Source organism: Tursiops truncatus, chromosome 9 (assembly GCF_011762595.2).
Source record: "Tursiops truncatus isolate mTurTru1 chromosome 9, mTurTru1.mat.Y, whole genome shotgun sequence".
In the NCBI taxonomy this organism is placed as follows: domain Eukaryota; kingdom Metazoa; phylum Chordata; class Mammalia; order Artiodactyla; family Delphinidae; genus Tursiops; species Tursiops truncatus.
Genome location: NC_047042.1, coordinates 86,621,826 through 86,637,763, shown reverse-complemented (window position 1 = coordinate 86,637,763; position 15,938 = coordinate 86,621,826). Strand labels below are relative to the sequence as shown.

The 15,938-nt window shown below is 40.5% G+C and overlaps 1 protein-coding gene and 1 non-coding gene across 2 annotated transcripts in view; both read right to left on the bottom strand.

Moving 5' to 3' along the window:
* EXOC4 (exocyst complex component 4) overlaps positions 1-15,938 on the bottom strand; it is an 817,730-nt gene that overhangs the window by 72,430 nt on the left and 729,362 nt on the right. The gene's annotated exons all lie outside the window — the stretch shown is intronic.
* Positions 5,443-5,549, bottom strand: LOC117313689 (U6 spliceosomal RNA). The gene has a single exon (XR_004528273.1). It is a non-coding gene; the product is annotated as a U6 spliceosomal RNA (small nuclear RNA).

The following is a 15,938-nucleotide window of genomic DNA, read 5'->3' as shown; positions in this document are numbered from 1 at the left end:
AGGAGGAAGGAAATATAGCGATGGAGATTTAAACTTATTACCAGCCTTGGCGTCGTCCGAGATGTTCACTAACTCGGTCTGCAGGACTGGATGCAGACACTGCTTTCCTTCTAATGCTATCATTATTCAAGTTGTTTGACTGCAAGGTGAGATTACTGCCTTCATAATGTTTTCTTTTGGCAGACTGGATGAAAGCAACTATAAGTAACACTAGTCTAATATTTCAAGACATTTTAGTGCTTTTGATTTCTCTGTTGTGTGACACTACCTGTTCCATGAAGAGCAACGTATATATCAATAAAAAAAGGGAAAGGGGCTTCACTGGTGGCGCAGTGGTTAAGAATCTGCCTGCCAATGCAGGGGACACGGGTTCAAGCCCTGGTCTGGGAAGATCCCACATGCCGTGGAGCAACTAAGCCTGTGCGCCACAACTACTTAGCCTGCGCTCTAGAGCCCGCGTGCCACAACTACTGAGCCTGCGCGTTAGAGCCCACGCTCTGTGACAAGAGAAGCCACCACAATGAGAGGCCCATGCACCGCAACAAAGAGTAGCCCCTGCTCACCACAACTAGAGAAAGCCCACACACAGCAACGAAGACCCCGTGCAGCCAAAAATAAATAAATTTAAATAAATAAATAAAAAGGAAGAAATCAGATCCTAAGGAAACTGGGCTCATGGTCCAAGGTCTAAGGCTATACTAATCTCCCAACCTACCAAAGGCATTTTGGACAAATTTCACCAAGTTAAAAAACATTCCCTTTCTTCTTATAGAAATACGTCATTTCATCATGTGTAGCAGCTGACTGGCCAAACTCTGCAAATTAAAAAAAAAAAAAAAAAAAAAAAAAGAATCCAAGTAGAGTAAGTTAATAGCCGGGAAAGCAGTCTACGTAAAACTTGCAATAGTTTAGAATAGCAGCCTGCTGTACATTTAGCTAGACTGTAATCTACAGCAAAAATAACATTTTAGTAAAGCACATGAAAACTGATGCCCAGGGCTCCACTGAAAAGCTGGTCTGAGAATTCCTCAGGGCTCACTGAAATTTATGAAGTTTTCTTAACAAGAAGGAATATACTGAGAAAAGAAGTGCTGAGCATTGCAAAGCCAACACAAAACAATTACCTAGCTCTCAAATGTCAAATGGAAATCTACAAAAAAGCAATGCTGAGAGAATCTGCTTGGGAGATTATAGTCAAGATAGGAGGTTACTGGACACCCGCACACATACACACTCAATCTTTCAGAGGTTCGTGGCTGTATATTTATCTCAGGGATTGCTCTTCACATTGGCGGAGCCCACCTATATTAGGCTTTAACAATATTAGTACTTGATTATTTTATTAAGATATGCACTTTGAGCTGTTTTTCTAATAGTGGGGATGGGGCACATCAGATCATTCAAAGTATCCTTGTTCTTCTTACAACCACTGCATAAAAGCATGCATCTTTGAGACGCCTAACTATTTGTGGCAACGTGACTGTGGCTTTCTGTGCTAAATTGGTTGGTTTATATGAGGATGCTGAACCTTGGTCTCTGGGGCAGACACTGCTTGTTAGGTGAACCAACAGATATTGCCAATTCTCTCTTGTTCACTCCACGGTAGACTATGAGAAGCTACATGTCTGCATTCCCAGCCTTGCTTGTGGCTGGAGGTGGCCATATGCCACTGTCTGGCCAATGACTCTCTAGGTAGATTCTTCTGTGGCAACCTGATCTAATCCTGGGCTAATTCTGCGACTCATCTTTTGACAGGAAAACAGAACAAAGTACAGACTGTTGCCACTAGCATTTTCTGGATTTTAATCCCCCGAAAGTCTTCACTACCACCTGTCAATCCTTCACTAGTACTTGGCTAGTTCCTTTCTCTTTCTCAGCAACGTTCCCAAATTCATGGTGTGCTCCCCAGGCACTTTGTCCTTCCCACTCTCTTAACTCCTCTCTTGAGCACTTCAGGTTCTTTTTTTTTTTTTTTTTAAATATTGTATTTATTTATTTATTTTTGGCTGCATTGGGTCTTTGTTGCTGTGCATGGGCTTTCTCTAGTTGCAGCGAGCGGGGGCTACTCTTGGTTGCGGTGCACAGGCTTCTCATTGTGGTGGCTTCTCTTGTAGCACGGGCTCTAGGCACGCGGGCTTCAGTAGTTGTGACTCGTGGGCTCAGTAGTTGTGGCTCACGGGCTCTAGAGCGTGCGCTTCAGTAATTGTGGCACATGGGCTTATAGGATGTGGGATGCTCCCGGACCAGGGCTTGAATCCGTGTCCAGTGCATCGGCAGGCAGATTCTTAACCACTGCGCCACCAAGGAAGTCCCTCAGATTCTTACTAAGACTTCAAAAGGACTGTCAGCATTTGCTTTCTCCACAGTCTTGCCTTCCATTAGTTCTTCCATAATCTGATTTCTGCTTTCACCTGTTTATTAAATAATTATTCTGATAATAGTCACCAATGGTGTCCTAATTGCCAAATCCATTGGGCACTTTTCAATCCTACCCTCAGAAAGGCTCTCTGCTACATTCCACAGGACTGCCCATTTCCTTCTTGAAATTCTGCTTTCTTTTGGCTTGTACGGCACCAAAGTTCTCTGGGTGTCCTTTCACCTCCCTGCCGTTGTTTTAATAATTTCCTTCACTGGATACTCTTCCTTTAGTGCACCCATAAATGCTGGGGTTCCCGGGGATTTTTTTTCTCTACTGGTCTCCCTTGCTTGTCATTCTATATGCTCTCTCTGAGTGAGCTCATCAATTTTCATGGTTTTTCCTATTATCTTGGAATTGTTGACTCCTAAACTACATTCGATCAACTGTCTGCAAGCTATCTTTACTGTACATCTTGCAGGCCTCTCAAATGCAATGTGTTCAAAACTAAAGTCTATCTTTAGCATCTGCTCTTCATCCTGAATTCTCTTTCTATTGGTGGTATATAAATCTAGGAAATCTCAGCTGCAAATACTGAGAGTAATCTCCTCTCTCACTCCCCTCAGCAAGGAATAATTTCTGCCAACTTTATTTCCTAAATGTTTTCTTAATATATTTTGTCATTTCTGTATCTGCTCACTTTCTTGGTGGAACCCTCATCTCTTCCATGGACTACCGCCAATAGTCTCCTAACTGATGTCTTTGCCTCAATGCCTGGCCCCTACCTTACTTCAATCTTCCATATTTAGCTAATTAAATATAAGTTAAACAGTTACTTATCTGAGACACAAAATTTGACTATGTCAATTACTTGTAAAAACAGTATCAATGTTTCCCATTGCTTATATCATGAACCTCCTTAGCAAGGCTTTCCATGATTTTGGGTTTCTGCCCAACCCAGTTTTTCTCCATCTTTCATCACTTTCTCCTTCCTCTCCAACTTCTCTCTTCTGCAACTCTGGGCCCTTTGACCTGCCACCCTTTTAAAGCAAATTCCCTAAACATATTATGGTGTTTTAGGATTCTATACCTTTGATGGCTCTTATTCCTCTTTCTGAACTATTCATGCTTTCTGCTCAGAAAGTCTTTCCCGATTCTCCAGGCAGGGTCACTTGTTCCTCTGGTTGTGTTTTTCACACAGTTCTATTAGTTATCATATTCCATTGATATTATCCGTTTATCAGTATGTATCCCTACCAGATCATTAACTCCTTCAAGTAAGGGATTTTATACACACACACACACACACACACACACACACACACACACAAACACAAATACACACACATATACATACACACACACACACACACACGCACCCACATTTTCAGGGCCAGCAGAATAACAGGAGGCATTACAGGAGCTTGATCAAGGCCTTTTTAAACAGAACAAATGATTTAATTGACCAATGTAACATGACAAATAATTCATATAATAACAGATTGGTAAAGATTAGGCAGGAGAAGGAATGACTTGCCATTTACAACTATAACTTTCACTTTAGTTTCTTGAGTATATCCTAGGGACAGAGTAGGATAGGGAAGTAATTTATTACAGCTGGTTTCCTGGGCTGTCTAGGAATCTTGCAAAAGTACAATTTAAGACAATTCTGGCCAATCCCTAAAGCCTAAGTACTGTTTCTATAAATTATATTGCCTTTAGAAGTCACCTTGATTTCATGAGTCCACCTTCCTGAAGCCAAGACTTGGGGGTCTCTCTCTTCTATTGAAATAAAATCCCTGGCATATCGAATACTCAGCATCTCTCAAGGAAAGCCATATACTAACTGTCACGGAGAAGCAATCAGCCTAGGACATTAGGATGTCTCAAGTGGTTCCACATCCTAATATTAACCAGACTGAAATCTGTTTAGGTCTTAAAATTAGTCAAAATTGAACACATTCAGACCCAGAAGAGCATCTGTTTTCAAGGATGCAGCTGCTATACTTTCAATGGCAACTTACTGTGACTTCTCTAATTGATTCATAGGAGGATGTCCTTGTGCATCTGCAATATTATCTAAAATTGTTGCAATATTAGCTTACACTAGTATCAGCTGTCATGAAAGTGATAAATTGAAAAGGGGAAGATGGTCATAGAAGGAAAAGTAAGGTTAACTCTGTGAATTCAAACTTTTTAGAAGATGGGAAAAGACAATGAAGAATGATCTCATTAGATTTTCTCACTGGAAAACAGTTTAGAAGATCAAATTTTGGTATAATCGTTATTTCTGACTCCTCTTCCTGTTTGTACAGATACCACATAAGATCTCTGCTTGAACCTGGGATAAAATTATTTAGTTTTCAATCTTCAGTTTTCCTATTTAGAAAATGGTGGCAATAGGACCTTCCTAACTCCTAGAACAATGTATTATTAGATTTTGGAAATAATTTTGAGATCCTTTGATGCTGTAATCTGGCACACATTATAAAAAAATAAAATTAAGGATGCCAATTAGCCTGTGACACTAAGAACTCCTGGGGCTTCCAGAGTCAATAGGGGCTGTGACAGGAGACCCCCATCTAACCTCTTTTTTCTCCTTAAATACCTATGGGATATGCTACTATCGAGCCCAACACTAGGATAGGATTTAAAAGTGTCCTACACTATAATACCACAGATCCAAGTTGGAACTCTAATGCCAGCTAGCTCTATCCTCAGCCTTCTTAACTTCTCTGCACCACTATCCCTACTTTTTTTTTTTTTTTTTTGCGGTACGCGGGCCTCTCACTGCTGTGGCCTCTCCCGTTGCGGAGCACAGCCTCCGGAGGTGCAGGCTCAGCGGCCCTGGCTCACAGGCCCAGCCGCTCCGCGGCACGTGGGATCTTCCCGGACTGGGGCACGAACCCATGTCCCCTGCAACGGCAGGCGGACCCTCAACCCCTGCGCCACCAGGGAAGTCCCCTGTCCCTACTTTTTATTCATTCCCTTAAATTATTTGCAGCATATGTATGCTAACCTTCCTCCACCCCAGTGCTTTGTACACATTAGGCACTTATAAGTATTCTTCTTTTTTTCTTTTGCTTAAAAATATGGAACGCTTCATGAATTTGCGCATCATCTTTGTGCAGGGGCCATGCTAGTCTTCTCTGTATCGTTCCAATTTTAGTATATGTGCTGTCGAAGCGAGCACTATAAGTATTCTTTTTTTTTTTTTTTACTATAAGTATTCTTAAATTATTTGTCTATGAAACCTACTGGCTTCCAGTATGGATAGGTGATTTTCACATGCTAAAGTATCTACTGTCTTATTAGTATCTAATTTGAATTTTCTTATGATAGAGACGTTCTTCCTCCTTAACTAAGCCAATTACTCCAAGCTAAAATTTCATGGTGACTCTTCCAATCACTCTTTCTCTTTCCTGAAACACATTTTTAACACCTAGCTACTCTTTGCCAACAGCCCTAGCGTTAGCCCCTATTGTCAAGTCATATAGTCACTCTTTCCCACTCTCCTAACAATTTAGAACCTAGTTTTAAGTTCTTTTCTACATAAGTATGGGCCTTATCTAAGAAACATGTTTGGTAGGTTCTCTCCATTTTGCTTCCTATTTCAGAAGCAATGGTTCTTCTGTCCCCAAACAGTAACTACCTCTTTTCAGTCCCGATTACTTTAGAAATTTTGGGTTTAAACTAGCAAAGTCAATTGATTTTGAAAACCAAAATGCTGACTCAAATTGCTCCTTGACCTATAAAATTATGATTGTAAAGTATGGGGACATACTACGCATTATTCAGATTAGAACCTGTATGTACATGCGTACACATGTGTATATGCCTGTCCCACTCACTGCCCAGCCCAATGTCCCAGATGTTCAATAACATTTATTTGGGAATGTACTATTATAAGACAAAAACAAAAACAAAACAAAACCTACACCAAAAGAACCCGAAGACCAGCTTTGACAAAGAAATTGCACTTTTGCCATTTGCAGCAACATGGATGGACCTAGAGATTATCATACTAAGTGAAGTAAGGCAGACAGAGAAAGACAAATATCATATGATATGACTTATATGTGGGATCTAAAACAATTATACAAATGAAGTTATTTACAAAACAGAAATAGACTCACAGACACTTAAAACAAACTTATGATTACCAAAGGGGAAAGGGGGGAGGGATAAATTAGGAGTTTGGGATTAACAGATACACACTATTATACATAAAATAGGTAAACAACAAGGTCCTACTGTATAGCACAGGGAACTATAGTCAATATCTTGTAATAACCTATAATGGAAAAGAATCTGAAAAAGAATATATATATATATATATATATATACACGAATCACTTTGCTGTACACCAGAAACTAACACAACATTGTAAATCAACTATACTTCAATTAAAAAAAATAACTTGCACTTAATTTTGTGGATGATGCTTAAGAGTAATTTTCATCTCTGTGAAACCATACTCTTTTCTATTGTTTCCCAAAGGAGTAAAATTTATTCTCCCACTTTTTAATCACCTCTAGAACACATTTCTTAACAACCCCAAGCCTCATTTTCCTCATCTCTACAACTCGGAGCCTTGTTGTGAGGACCAAAATGGGGACTGTGGTCCCTAACACAGCACCTGCCACAAAGCTAGGGACCGTCCCCTGAACTCTAGTAACTCTCTGCCCCCCTCTTCTGGCCTCACCACTTTCACCTTGCACTGTATTTTCCCTGGTAGATTGTGAGACCCAGGACAACAAAGGCAATAACTTATTCTTCCTGGTATCTCTCATAGTCTATAGCTCTTCTTTACACTCAGCAGTAATGCCTATTGAATTAAATCTTCAAGTTAAGAACAAACCAAAGAATTTCATAATTTTTTTTCCCATTATATCTTCACAATGCTGTTAACCTATGTTTTCCAAATAGTTTAGTAGCCTGTGACATTATTCTATTTCAGGGTAAGAAACTGAAGCTCCAGAAAGCCTATGAGTGTTTGAAACTGCAGAATTATGCCAAATGCTGACCTATACAGGGAAAGCAAGGGAGATTTGTGTAAGGCCCATTGTGAAGAACAAATCAAAAGTAAGAACCAAGGTAAAAAAGAATAGCTGTTTCCCTAGGCTACCAAGGAGAGAGGCCAATTCTGAGCCAACAGTTTATCCTACACACCACAGAGTTCCATAGTGGGAAAATCACATCCAGTTCCTCACGAAACAGTGCTTGATGGTCACAAGCTTGAGCAGGCCCTGGACCTCCATGACATTTAGCATTAGACTCCTATCTCCATGCAGTGCAAACGGCACACACACATGGTTTTTACACCTTGGGAATGATAGAACAGACCTCAGTCTCTTTCAGTCCTGGGGGGAAACATTAAGATTGATTTTTCTTTTCTTCCAAATAATCCTCCCTGAGGCTTGGTAAAAACCTAATCGTCTACTAAAAAGGTGTGCGGTACGGCCAGTTCAGGTGCTGCCAGATATGAAAGAGAAATGGGGGGAAACGTTAATGAATAGCTCCTGTCCTTCTGTTGAAAGACACTACTGTAGAGCTATCTTAGATTTCCATGGACTTTGTAAGTCTTTTGTATTCCTGTAAAACCCTGCATCTAGTGGCTTCCCTGGTGGCGCAATGGTTGAGAGTTCGCCTGCCGATGTAGGGGACGCGGGTTCGTGCCCCGGTCCGGGAAGATCCCACAGGCTGCGGAGCGGCTGGGCCCGTGAGCCATGGCCGCTGAGCCTGCGCGTCCGGAGCCTGTGCTCCACAACGGGAGAGGCCACACAGTGAGAGGCAAAAACAACCCTGCATCTAAGAGCATCTTAAAATGTTATTAAATACTTAACCAGATATTTTGGTGAAAAAACGACACAGATTTAAGTTTTAACAGAATTTTAGAGGCAAAAATATTATACAGCAAAGCGATAACACTTATGCGTGTGTTCAAACAGGATCCTTCCCGCTCTGCATTTGTAAAAATTCCAAAGAGCCTAAGGGGATGGCTTATTCACTGGGTAAATTAGAAACATTAGGTCCATTTACAAATGGTAAAACTGAACCAAACGGAAAGAAAGCATGTAACCCAATATGACAGCAAAAAAGTGCCACAAATGAAGATAGAACTAAAGGAGTTAAAATGAAAATCCTATATGTCACCCGTCTTCATTTTAATTTTTTCTTTGCCTTTTTTCACGAGTTTCCTGCTCAGGCAGCTGCATCATTCATAAGTTTGGGCCAAGTTGAGAAATAAACATCACCTTTTTGACTGACAGCAAGTACAACCTCACTTTTATCTTTGTAGCCCCAGCATAGAAAGCAATTTCTGCAACCTGCAGTCAAGTATCAAGTTCAATGAACAAGATGGTACCCTTTGGAAACAGACCTGAGTTCAAATTCTGACTTTCTCATATACCATTTGGGTGAACTTCTCATCGCAGATTCTCCACTTGTAAAAGGAGAATCCTCATACCTACCTCATGGGATTCTGAATATTAAATGAGAAAATATATAAACAGAATAGCGTTCGGCACACAAGGGCTTAATATAAGGCAATTACTCTTACTACTACTATTACATATTCAATAACAATGTGTTGAATGAAAAAAATGACAAAATGACAAAAACCCAGTATTCTTCTCCTTTATCTATATAGCTTCAGGTAAAGGAACGATTATACTAGCTTTATGCATTTAATGGGAAAACCTGATGAGAAAAATAGGTAGAATTCTAGAAGCATTGGTCACTCTGATCCTATTGCTATGCGGACGACACACAGACAACTGACTTAACTGCAAGACAGAGTTGACCCGGCCACCAAGCACACAGACCATCACCGAGACTAGCTGTGTAGTTGGTGACAGCTCACTTTGAGGCAGGCTGGAAGTAAGAAATATGGAGAGAATTAACTTGCTAACACACAGGGCAGGGTTTGCAGATGTAAATTTTGCTAAGAGAATTTCTACTCAGTGAGGACAAGCGTGGCCACTTCTCCAGGATGCAGTAAAGATAACAGTTAAGTAGCTCCCCTTTCATTTCTGCTGGGTCAGATATTCCCTGTGCGGGCTAAGCTGATGAATGGGTGCCACACACCTACTGACTAATGCCTTGTGAAGGTTCATAATATCCAGCCGTATTTCTGTCTTTATACATTAGTAACACATGAATACTGTTCACACATCCATTCTGGTCTTGCCATATAATCCCTAGGATAATTAACAGTTCACAGAGATGCTTCCAGAACCAACTTTCTAAAAACCAAAATTAATAATCTGTTTTTTATGCCAGTTAAGGGTAAGCTACATAGAGAAGCAATCATTTATCTATCAGGTGATTATATAATTTCAGGATATTGCCTGAAAATCTAAATAATTTTATTTCCTGAAGTAAAAGAGTATGGTTCTCATATTAATTATGAACCTGATTTTTCTACCTACCACAACATTTCTTTGGGGTTAGCTACCGATGTTTAGGCTCAGAAAGTAGTGGTTAAATTCTGACTCAACCACTTGACTCGACTCAACTGAATAACCTTGGGCAAATTGTGAAAACTTTGAATTGGAGCAGTTACTGTTTCAGCCTCCAAAGGTCTGTGTAAGGATTCAACGATATAGAACACATAAAGCTTTCAGAACAATGTTTAGTACATAGTAAGGGCTCAGTAAATCTACGCTATTATTGTTGGATCTCCTAGTGGGAACTCTGGAAGAGTGAAACTCCTAGACTCATCTCCTTACTCATCAAAACACCTTGCAAAAAACCAGACAGCTGTGGGCTTAGTTGTTCCTGTGGCTAACGCACAGAAAGGAAATCACATGTTGAGATATTAAGACATTCAAACTGTATAAACTCATGACATTTTGACCTTTAAATAAGGAACTGCAAAGGTCTGAGAACACTACAGAATTCTCTCAATGTTCAAATCAGTGGAGACATGCAGGAGGAAAAAAAGGATTCAGGGTGGCAGGCTTAAATTTGCTCTTTTCATCCACAAAAAGGGGAGAATGATTTTCTTCAGGGCTGCAAATCCAGTAAAAGAGGGCATTTCAGGCAGGCATGAGGAGGTGGCCGTTTGGTGGGAAAGCAAGGAATGACACTCAAAAGCAGCTTGGGAGGAGATCAAGTTGTCTTCCTCACCTTATTTTGAGGGAGGAATGACAAGGATCTCTCTTTTCCAGAAAAGGATGTCCCCAGTACTTGATTCTTTAGCAAAGTGAACTGGGATGTTCTCTTAGGAGTTCAAAAGGATATTCAAAAAAGCTTTGAAATTGTGTTTTTGAGAGATCAGGTCTTCCTTACTCACATAGGACTGGAAAGGTCATATTTATATTTATATTTTGAATTAGCATTTATTTCATGGCCACAGTTTATTTTCCCTCCTGCCAAAGGCACTATGAGGAGAGAGAAGAAATACACACGAGTATGTGTCCATGTGGTAGAGGTAAGGGAGTAATGATGATGAATCCATACAGACTCTGAAATTTTGACCTGAAATGATAGAAATTGCGATTTCACTTGAAGAGACTGAAATTGCGTTATAAATTATTTCAATATGCACATAAAGACACTGACAAGTCAGGTCTTCTATTAAGGCTAAAACAGCTGAATCAGGCTTATTTTGGAAAGATGGTTTCTATATTTACCACCATAGGAGACTTGTTATTTTATTTGCTTTCTTGGGACTATGTTCCTTTTGATATCACCCTAGATTAAATTTACTACAGAAAGTGAGATGGGCAAATAGTCTGTGCCCTTGTCTGCTGTCATCTTGGCATCATCCCCAGCCCCTTTCCTGGAAGCACATTTTCCAACTTCTTGCCAGTAGGGTTTGGAGTTTCGATTCTGCCAGTGAGAGGCACTCCCGAAAGATGTGGAAGGCGAAAAGGAGGGGAGGGCATCATTCTCCTCTTGCAGCGGGAGAAAGATGCTCAAGCAGATGGCAAATAAGAGGCTTGCGGCAGCTTCCAGGAGCGCTCCTGCAACAGCTGCTTCCTGCCTGCAGGCAGGTGAAACCACTGGCGCAGTTCCTGTATTTCTTCATTTCCCTGCAAGCCAGCCGCTAGTTCTCCTTGCTCTTTGCTTCCTTCCAGCTATTTTCTAAGCCCTTTTAGCAATTTTTAAAACATCTAATTCCTTGTATTCAATTCCCTCTTGCTTGAAATCCCTAAAATGGCTTCTGTTTTCCTGACTGAGCCTTGATGAATAAATATAACCTTCTGCTCATGAGATATTTCTGAGCTAAGGCAACTCAGATCTCAGAGCACATCTGGAGCAGGAAGGAGTGGGATGAAGGGTCACCAAGAATCCCTGGGTCACCCTTCGATGGCATGTCGTAACCCCTGAGGCAAGGATTTTCAGGATGTGCTCCATAGCGTTCCTAATCTCCCAATCTCCATTCTCTGGGTTTTGCCCTCCTCCGCCAGCGGAGAAGCTCCTCTTTCATTCGTTACCCATTAAGATTTGGCAGGACAAGTCTGCTGCTAAAAGAGCTGTTTGCAAACCACTGCCCTTGAAGAGGAAGGATCTGGTCACAAGCAAACAACGTCCCACTGTACTGCAACCTCCGAGTGCCAGCCAAACACTTAAATTATGGGACAACTCCTATAGAATGGGGAGGAGTGGCAGGAAGAGCTATATAAGTAATAAAAATAATATTTACCTGGAAACGAATGACTTGCTTTCTCTTTATCATTTTAGTTACACGAACTGTAGGATAATTTTTTTGGTACTTACTGAGTACTGAACAAATTATAAATTGCTCTCATTCTGACTAATGCACGCCAAGATTCCCTTGCAAAGTAGATTCAATCTTCCCTTCAGGAAATGTTTCACAGAACCATTCTGCTGTCTAATTTTTCAGAAAACCGTGCCGTGGGGTTTTCTGCAGTTTTCTAAAGAAATCACAGATTAAAGGTATAGGCTCAACAAAGTAGACTTCTTTATTTTCTTTTATTTATTTATTTTTGGCTGCGTTGGGTCTTCATTGCTGCACGCGGGCTTTCTCTAGCTGCAGAGAGCAGGGAGGCAACTCCTCGATGTGGTGCACAGGCTTCTCACTGCGATGGCTTCTCTTGTTGCAGAGCACGGGCCCTAAGCGCCCGGGCTTCAGTAGTTGTGGCACACAGGCTTAGCTGCTCCACGGCATGTGGGATCTTCCCAGACCAGGGATCGAACCCATGTCCCCTGCATTGGTAGGCAGATTCTTAATCACTGCGCCACCAGGGAAGTCCCTAGACTTTTTATCTTAGCGAAGTCACTCTGTTTGAAGCTGCTTTCAATGACTATATAAAAGCTTCGGCCTCATACTGAGGCATCTTCTAAAATACTCCATGTCCGTGAGAACACTAAGTATGTCGCAACTTCTGGGCTCCATGGTTTGGATCACCAGCCCTTTGGCAACCAGGTTAAAGGCCTGAAGTTTAGACGGAACCATCTAGGTATTGACCCATAAAGGCTTAGATCTCTTTGTTCTTAGGCTATTCATCAGAACACTCCCTTTTAAAAAGTGAATAACATTCTTACATTTTTACATCTTCCTCTGTTGGACTGACTAATAGAATTTCATTTTCAGAGAAACAACAAGTGATTTTGGTAAATCTTGGTTTGATATAACAAAAGAGCTAAGTTGAAAAACATGTTCATATCTACTTGGAAATTAAACATACACATTTGAGATTGTGGCTAGACTTGTCTCTGCCCACTAACTAGACAGATATATGCACAGTGACCATTCTCTCCATTATAAATGCTGTCCAGTCTCTTTTGGTGGCTCTTGGGCAGCTATGATGCCTTCCTTTGTCTCCTGTCCATCATCACATTGTTCTAGGTGCCAACAATCATATCAGTTCTAGGGATCACTGTCAAACTTTTGTCTATAGTTTCTAGAATTTCTTCAGCTTTCACTGTTTTAAGAATAGGCATTTCCACTGCAGGGGGCATGGGTTCGATCCCCGGTCAGGGAACTAAGATTCCACGTGCCATGCAGCGTGGCCAAAAAATTAAAAAAAAGGAAAAAAAAAGAATAGGCATATCTGCTGTAATCTGGTGTTCTGTCATATTTTACATGCTCCACATTTCCTCAAATTCAGCAAGTTTCCTTAAACACCCCAACATAATATATTTGAACTCCACTTTGGAAGACAGATGCCACCTGATGCTTTCCTCACAACTGTTTCTTACCACGAGTTGTCCTACCCTTTCGTTGGAAGAACAGTCCCCTTTCTAAGTAAGACAGAAACAAAAGAGAAATAGAATCGTTGTGCTTTCTGTTAATGGCCTTCACTACTTTACTAATTGGGGGCCTATACATTTCCTGTTTTCTGTGCCTAAACGTCCTCAGCATCTCTAATGAGCAGCAAGGCATTCTGGGTTTTGCCTCCCTGACTCTTTACCTAAAGGCTCCCCTTACATTTCGTGTACCTGCTCTGCACTCATCTATGATTCTTCTATGTGAGCTCATCAGAGAGCTCTCTGGATACTGTACAGCAGCGTGGTGGCTAAAAGTACAGACTGTGGAGGCACACTGAGGAAGTTCAGATTCCGGTCCACCACTTGATAACTTAATAGCTGTGTGTCCTTGAGTAAGTAATTTCACCTCTGTGCCTCAGTTTCCCGGTATGTAAAAAATGGGAATAACTACGGTATCTACTTCATGGGTTATTGTGAGGATTGAGTGTGTGTGTATGAGTGTGTGTGTGTGTGTGTGTGTGTGTGTGTGTGTGTGTATTTTAAAAATACACCTTGGCACAGAGTGTGTTTGATATTATTTTTTGTTGAAATTACTTAGCATTATATGGTTCAAATTTTACACTGTATAATCTCTCACCCCTCAATCATGAACTATATTTATATTCCCTTTGATAGGTTCTAACCATCACATCTATATTTTTTTCCCAAATCTCTGAAAATGTATTTCACTTTCTTTGCTGTGTGAACTCTCATTTGGTAAAATTCTCCAAAGACTATTATAATTTTTGCTTCTTAAATTTTCTTCTTTTTGGTCAGAATTAAGTACAGAATATTTAGTCTCCATATTTTTCCCTCTTGGAAGGAAAATCATCTAAAAGACAAGTGGAGAACTTACATCTCAGCCTGTTTTAGTTGAATTAGACTTCTGAAAACATCAAGCTAATTGCAACCTCCCATCACGACTATCAGCATATCGATGTCATAATTATATCAAGAGAGCACCATCCATCGTCTGTAGCTCACTGAGTGGTCTGTAGTACACTTTTATAACAATGTTACTTGCTGCTTCTTTTTATGTTTCTTTCCCTCTTGAACTGAATGTGATTTCTAACCTCTCCTCAGAGAGGTGGATTTTCATAAAATATTTCTCTCATGTTACCTATTAGCAAGGATGGTTGCTAAACAATTGTGATTTCTTCCACATGAGATACAGAACTCAAAATAGATGTAGAAGAATTTTACAGGGTTTTAATTTCCTTGGGTACCACAAATGGTCCATTTTGTATTGTGCCATTATTTTACATGAAAGCACTGTACATACAGCAAACATGTTTATAAGTAATCGCAAAATCAGTAGCAGAGTCAATTCCCAATGAAACTTATATAGGATCCCACATCTTAATTTTAGTTGGTAGCGTTAACCTCTTCCTTCATTAAGCCATTCACAAGAACTTTTGTTGTGATACCAACAATACTAAGTTGAGTTACTTTAGGGGTATTCAGAAGTTTATTGCCCAGTGTGGGAATTACCTCTGAACCCCTCTAGGTTATTTATCTTACAATTATCTTAACATGCTTATAATTCTACATGTTAACCCTATTTCACTCTTATCTCTCAATATGGGGCAAACACAGGGCATGAAAAAAAAGACATTTGAATGAGTCCATTTTGCAACATCTAGCAGTTCTGCTAGGAAAATAATAATAATAATCATCATCATCTAATAACAATGATCATGATCACCATCTAAGACTAAATTTGTGTATTACAGATCAATTACTACTAATACAATTATCTCTACGATGAGAGAAATTTCTGTGAATCAATTGAGTATATATCCTAAGGAGAATTTTATACAATAAAGTTCTAGCTCAACTAAATCATCTGGATATTCTTCTTTAGTTGCTTGTATGTAGATGTAAACTGTACTACACATCCATGATGTGCAGGGAGGGTTTCACTTTAACGAGCGTCATTTTAACTTCTGGCCCTGTTTGGCAGAGCTAATTCCATATCCTGGCACAAAGCTTAGCACAGCCATGGTCCACCCAGTTGTATAGCCAAGGAACCTGGAAAGGCCTTGGATGCCTCCTTCTCCTGCACTTCCTATATCTAACTAGGAAGGCCTGCTGATCATTCTTCTGTAATCTCTAAATCCAACCTCCCTGTCTCCATCGTGGTTCAGGTTTTCACCATCACCCGTTTTTTTTTTTTTAATCTAGTATTTTTTCTTTAAATTTATTTATTTATTTTTGGCTGCTTTGGGCCTTCGCTGCTGTGTGCGGGCTTTCTCTAGCTGCGGCAAGCAGGGCCCACTCTTCGCTGTGGTGTGCAGGCCTCTCATTGTGGCCGCCTCTCCCGCTGCAGAGCACAGGCTCTAGGCACGCGGGCTTCAG